Below are 7119 nucleotides of genomic sequence, written 5' to 3'. Positions count from 1 at the left end.
TTAGGCTTAGCATCTTTTCTTGTTTGTAGTTTCACTTTATTTGTTACATTGAAAAGATTTTCAGATCTTATAGCCTGGATCTGACCCTAGTGATGTTCTTTTAGAATGCTCTTTGGCTGGTGTCCTGTACTTATGATTATGCAGAACTAGTTTGTTAACATTATTAAAGATACTGATTTGCCCTCTGCTGTGCTGTGCTTAGTCTCTCAGTCATGTCTGACTCTTTGTGACCCCATGGACTGTAGTCTGCCAGGCTCCTCTGTCTTTGGGGATTCTCCAGGTAAGAATACGGGAGTGGGTTGCCTTGCCCTCCTCCAGGGGATCTTCCCAACCCAGGGATTGAACCCAGGTCTCCCATATTGTAGGTGGATTCTTTACCATCTGAGCCACCAGGGAAACCCGTGGTTTGCCCTATTAGCATCTTATTGTATTTAGGAGACCATACAGAGGTTTCCCCTCCTAGGAGTCTAAATAGTCAGATGCTCCTTTCTTTCTTGTTTTTCAGTCACTCAATCATGTCTTTCTTTCTACGTTTGACTGATTCAGTACTTTGGAACATGCTGTTGATCTCCACCCCTTGTGTTGGCCATTTCATGTGATCACTGTATGATTTTTTGATTGGGGAATTAATCCATTTACATACAGAGCAATTATTCATAGTTGAAGACTTACTAAAGCCACCCTAGTCTCACTTTTTGTAGTCTCTTGTTCCTTTCCTCCTCTCTGCTTTCTTTTGTGAATTGGTGATTTTCCATAGTGGCAAGCTTTGATATCCTTCTCCTTATCTTTCGTGAATCTACTGTAGTATTTGCTTTATGTTACCCCAGGAGTTAGGGCTTCCCTGGTTGCTCAGCAGTAGAGAACCGCCTGCAATGCAGGAGCCGCAGGTTCATTCCCTGGGTCGGGAAGAGACTCTGGAGGAGGAAATGGCAACCCACTCCAGCATTCTTGCCTGGAGAATCCCATGGACAGAGGAGCTTGGTGGGCTACAGTTCACAGGGCTGCAAAGAGATAGACATGACTGAAGCAACTTAGCATGCAGCACACACTGTGGGGCTTCTATTAAACTACTTACAGATACACACGGAGAAGGCGATGGCACCCCACTCCAGTACTCCTGCCTGGAAAATCCCATGGATGGAGGAGCCTGGTAGGCTGCAGTCCATGGGGTTGCTGAGGGCCAGACACGACTGAGCAACTTCACTTTCACTTTCATGCATTGGAGAAGGAAATGGCAACCCACTCCAGTGTTCTTGCCTGGAGAATCCCAAGGATGGCGGAGCCTGGAGGGCTGCCGTCTATGAGGTCACACAGAGTCAGACACAACTGAAGTGACTTAGCAGCATAGATACACAGTCTGCTTCATGCTGATAGAAACTTAACTTTGATTGCATACAAAAAACTATCCTTTTACTTCCTGTATTATGTGCTTGATATCACAATTTACTCTTTTGTCATCATTAATGTATCATTGTAAGTATTATTATTTTTAATACTTCTGTCTTTTGCCTTTAAATCTGAATTAAGTGGTTAACACACCATCATATTACAGCATTAGAGTATTCGGAATTGGACTATATACTTACCCACACCAGCCTGTTGAATATTTTCATATTTTTTTGGTGGTCGTGTCACCAGTTAGTCCTTTCACTTCAGCTGGAAGAACTTCATTCAGCATTTCTTGTAAGACAGGCTTGTGGTGATGAACTCTTTCAGCTTTATTTCTCTGGGCTAGTCTTCAGTCCCTTTAAAAGACTCTTGCTCCATGGAAGGAAAGCTATGACAAACTTCAGGAGATTGGAGGGCAGAGTGGAGGACAGAGGATCCTGGTGTGCTTCAGTCCACAGGGTCGCAAGGAGTTGGATACGACTTAGCGACTGAACAACAACAACAAACATATAATACAACACAGAGAATATAGCCAGTGTTTTATAAAAACTACAAAGGGAATATGATCTTTAAAAATCGTGAGTCACTATGTGTACATCTGAAACTTATATAATGTTGTATATAACTATATCTCAGTTTTTGAATTTTTATTTGTTTTTGCTTTTGGCTGTGCTGTTTGCGATGCTGCACAAGGACTTTCTCTAGTTGGGGTGAGTGGGGCGTGGGGGTTGCTTTCCAGTTGCAGTGCACGGGTTTCTCATTGAATGGGGTGTGGGCATGGCTCTTCAGTTGTGATATGTGGCCTTCTCATTGTGGTGCCTTCTCTTGTGGAGTGGGGGCTGTAGAGCTCAGGCTCAGTAGTCGTGGCTTGTGGGCTTAGTTTCTCTGAGGTACGTGGGATCTTAGTTCCCAGACCAGGAACTGAACTTGTGTCCCCTACATTGGCAGACAAATTCTTAACCACTGGACCACCAAGGAAGTCCCATGTACCTCAACTTGTAAAATAAATAAATGATAAATAAAAATAAAGTTTAAAAAAGGGGATGCAGATCCTACTAATTGTATTTCAGACTTCATCGGGAAATGTACCCACAAGCTGCAGGGAATGAGTCACCTATAGATTCTCCTAACTGGTCCACAGGAACCCTCATGCACTTTGCTCCCTAACTACACACTCCTCATCCTGTGACTGATTCCCTGTGTGTGCTCCTGACAGCAGAGGCAAGAGCAAGCTTTGGCAGACATTTAGTGGGCATGCCCAGAAAGCCAGCCCAAAATTTCAGACCAGAGAGAGATCACAAACTTGAGCTTTAGTGTCACCTATGGGAAAGCAAGATGGAGGCTGTCAGCAGGATGTATTGCAGGATAAAGAGAAGGCGTAGCAGCTTAAGAATTCTTCTCTTATGAGAGAACAAGAAGCGTGGATCAGGTGTATGAAAAGATCTGAGAAAGCCTCAGAATCACTAGCAGGGCTGACAGAAGGTATTTCTCTCCCAAAGGTAGACAGTAAACACTGAAGGATGTGACTTCAAATGCAAATACAGAACTACAAGAGTTCAAGAAACATTAAAAGTCAAAGAAACATGACACCATCATCAAAATACCACTATAATTTTACAGTCACCAACCCCAAAGACGTAAAGATCTGCAATTTAGCAAAAAAGAATTCTAAATAGCTTTTTATTAAGAAGTAAATCAGCTATAAGAAGACACATAAGGACAATTCATTAAAATCCAGAAAATAACCCACAAACAAAATGAGAAGCTTAAAAATGAGACAGAAATCACACACACACACACACAGAACCATACAGATTCTGAGGCTGAGAAATACAATGAGTGAAATTAAAAATGCTGTAAAGAGTACCGACAGAAGAATGGATCAGGCAGAAGGAAGGGTCTATGGGCTAGAAGACAGGAACTTTGAAATTACCCAGTCAGAGGAGAACAAAGGAAAAAGAGTGAAAAAGAGTGAAGAAAACTTACATGATATATGGCATACTTTCACAAGAAACAACTTGACAATTACTGGTGTTCCAGGAGAATAGAGGAGAACAGGGAAAGATAGCTTACTTAATCAGATAATGGCTGATAACTTCCCCAATTTGAGGAAGGATTTGGATATCCAAGTTCATGAACTCAAAAGTTACTAAGCAAACTCAATGTAAAGAGATCCTCTATAAGACGCCTTGCAATAAAACTGCCAAAAATAAAAAACAAAGAGTGACTCTCAAAAGCAGCAACAGAAAAGAAGCGTGCAAATTACAACGGAAACCCAATGATCTGATGAGTGAATATCTCAGCAGAAACCCTATACGCCAGGAAACAGAGTCATAATACATTCCGAGCCCTGAAAGAAAAATACTGCCAACCAAGAATAGTCTATCTGGCACAGTTACCCGATAGGACTGAAGACTTGTTCAGTCACTAAATTGTGTCTGACTTTTTGCAACCCCATGGACAGCAGCAAGTTAGGCTTCTCTGTTCTCCACTATCTCCCAGAGTTTGCTCAAACTTATGTCCATTGAGTCAGTGATGTTGTCTAACCATCTCATCCTCTGTCACCCCCTTCTCTTTTTGCTTTCAATCTTTCCTAGCATCCGGTCTTTTCCAGTGAGTCAGCTCTTTACATCAGGTGGCCAAAGTAGTGGAGCTTAAGCTTCATCAACAGTCCTTCCAATGAATATTCAGGGTTGATTACCTTTAGAATTGACTGGTTTGATTCCTTGTAGTCTAAGGGACTCTCAAGAGTCTTCTCCAGCACCACAATTCAAAAGCATCAGCTCTTCAGCACTCAGTCTTCTTTATAGGCAGTACTAAATACATACACACACACACACACACACACACACACACACACATACACACATTACAATGAATTTACTGAGGAATTCTGAATAAGTTCTGTAGATTATATCAGTATCAATATCTTAGTTGTGACATTATATTATAGTTTTTCAAATATAACTATTTGAAGAAATTGGATGAAACCTAGGCAATTTCTCCTTATATTATATCTAGATACTGCATTTGAGTTTCCATCCCAATTCCAAAGAAGTGTAGTGCTAAAGGACGCCAGTTCAGGTTCGATGCATGATACAGGATGCTCAGAGCTGGTGCACTGGGTTGACCCAGAGGGATGGTAATGGGGAGGGAAGAGGGAGGAGGGTTCAGGATGGGGAACATGTGTATACCTGTGGCAGATTCATGTTGATATATGGCAAAACCAATACAATATTGTAAAGTAATTAGCCTCCAATTAAAATAAATAAATTTATATATAAAAAAAGAATGTTCAAACTATCAGATAACTGTGTTAACTTCCCATTCTAGTAAGGTTATGCTCAAATCCTTCATGCTAGACTTCATGCTAGACTTGAATCGAGAACTTTCAGATTTACAAGCTGGGTTTAGAAAAGGCATAGGAACCAGAGATCAAATTGCCAACATCTGTTGGATCATAGAGAAAGCAAGGGATTTCCAGAAAAACATCTACTTCTGTTTCATTGACTATGCAAAAGGCTTTGACTGTGTGGGTCACAACAAACTGTGTAAAATTCTTCAAGAGATAGGAATACCACACCACCTTACCTGCCTCCTGAGAAACCTGTATGTGGGTCAAAAAGCAACAGTTCGAACCTTACATGGAACGACTGACTGGTTCAAAATTGGGAAAGGAGTACGATAAGGCTGTATATTGTCACCCTGTTTATTTAAGTTTATGCAGAGTACATCATGTGAAATGCTGGGCTGGATGAGTTAAAAGCTGCAATCAAGATTGGTGGGAGAAATATCTACAACCTCAGATATGCAAATGATACCACTCTTCTGGCAGAAAGTGAAGAGGAACTAAAGAACCTCTTGATGAGGGTGAAAGAGAAGAGTTAAAAAGTTGGCTTAAAACTCAACATTAAAAAAACCAAGATTATGGCATCCAGTCCCATCATTACCTCATGGCAAATAGAAGGGAAAAAAGTGGAAGCAGTGACAGATTCTTGTGCTCCAAAATCACTGTGGATGGTGACTGCAGCCATGAAATTAGAAGACACTTGCTTCTTAGAAGAAAGGCTATGACAAACTTCAACAGCATATTAAAAAACAAAGACATCACTTTGTTGACAAAGATCCATATAGTGAAAGCTATTGTCTTTCCAGTAGTCATGTACGGATGGGAGAGTTGCACCATAAAGAAGGCTGAACACCAAAGAACTGATGCTTTCGAACTGTGGTGCTGGAGAAGACTCTTGAGAGTCCCTTGGACAGCAAGGAGATCAAATAAGTCAATCTTAAGGGAAGTCAACCCTGAGTACTCATTGGAAGGACTGATGCTGAAGCTGAAGCTCCAATACCTTGGCCACCTGATATGACGAGCTGACTCACTGAAAAAGACTCTGATGCTGGGAAAGATTGAAAACAAAAGGGCAAGAGGATGGCAGAAGATGTGATGGTTGGATGACATCACCGATTCAATGGACATGAACTTGGGCAAACTCTGGGAGATGGTGAGGGACTGGGGGACCTGGCGGGCTGCAGTCCATGGGGTCGCAAAGATTGGACATGACTTGGTCACTAAACAAAACAACAACAACTGCATATGAATCTGCAATAATCTCACTGAGCATTTCAGTTAAAAGTATAAAGGCTTAGAAAGTTATGGCATGCAAGCTGCAAGTATAAGAAACCTGGAGTATGTGAGTATGAAGTGTGAATATTGAGGAGTTTTACCAGGCTTCCCTGGTAGCTCAGATGGCAAAGAATCTGTTTGCAATGGGGGAGACCCAGGTTTGATCCCTGGGTCAGGAAGATCCCCTGGAGAATGGAATGGGTACCCACTCCAGTATTCTTGCCTAGAGAATTCAATGGACAGAGGAGCCTGGCAAGCTACAGTCCATGGGGTTGCAAAGAAGCAGACATGACTGAATGACTACCACAAACATACACACCAGGTATAAAGAGGCCAAATTCATAATTATATAATAAATAATGAAGATTCTAATTGCTAGCACATAAAAGGTTTTCTAATATATTCTGTAAATGAATAAAGAAATCTGAGAAAATGGATCCTGATAGAGCTTACAGTTGCCTTTCTCTTGTATATATATTTCAAGGAATCTAATATTATTATGAATTCTTGGTGTGATTTAAACTGAAGCACAATATTGGTTACCAAAAGGTAGCAATTGCACACATTCTTCTTTGCTTTAATTAAAAACAAAGGATTACATTTTAAAAAATGATTTTAACCTAAATTCAGTACTATACAAGAAGTACTTGTTTTCTGTTCTTCCCAGAAGAAAAAACATCATAGAACAGTTCACTTCTTTTTTTTCTTTATAACATCTTTAATTTCCTCCATTAATGTTTTATAGTTTTTATTTATTATTATTTTATTTTTTAACTTTACAATATTGTATTGGTTTTGCCATATATCAACATGAATCCACCACAGGTATACACGTGTTCCCCATCCTAAACCCTTCCCCCTCCCCGTACCATCCCTCTGGGTCGTCCCAGTGCTCTAGCCCCAAGCATCCAGTATCGTGCATCGAACCTGGACTGGCGACTCTTTTCATATATGATATTATACATGTTTCAATGCCATTCTCCCAAATCATCCCACCCTCGCCCTCTTCCACAGAGTCCAAAAAACTGTTCTATACATCAGTGTCTCTTTTGCTGTCTCGTATACAGGGTTATTGTTACCATCTTTCTAAATTCCATATACATGCG

General features: G+C 40.8%; 1 long non-coding RNA gene across 1 annotated transcript in view; it reads right to left on the bottom strand.

The window, feature by feature from the left end:
- Positions 1 to 1839: 1839 nt before the first annotated feature.
- The window catches only part of LOC113886276, a 36140-nt gene continuing 30860 nt past the window's right edge, over positions 1840 to 7119 (bottom strand). The window contains exon 4 of the long non-coding RNA XR_003509406.1: positions 1840 to 1877. This is a non-coding gene — a long non-coding RNA (uncharacterized LOC113886276). The remainder of the gene's footprint in view (positions 1878 to 7119) is intronic.

This window comes from Bos indicus x Bos taurus, chromosome 29 (genome assembly GCF_003369695.1).
Source record: "Bos indicus x Bos taurus breed Angus x Brahman F1 hybrid chromosome 29, Bos_hybrid_MaternalHap_v2.0, whole genome shotgun sequence".
NCBI classification, from domain to species: domain Eukaryota; kingdom Metazoa; phylum Chordata; class Mammalia; order Artiodactyla; family Bovidae; genus Bos; species Bos indicus x Bos taurus.
This window is presented reverse-complemented; position numbering and strand designations above follow the sequence as displayed.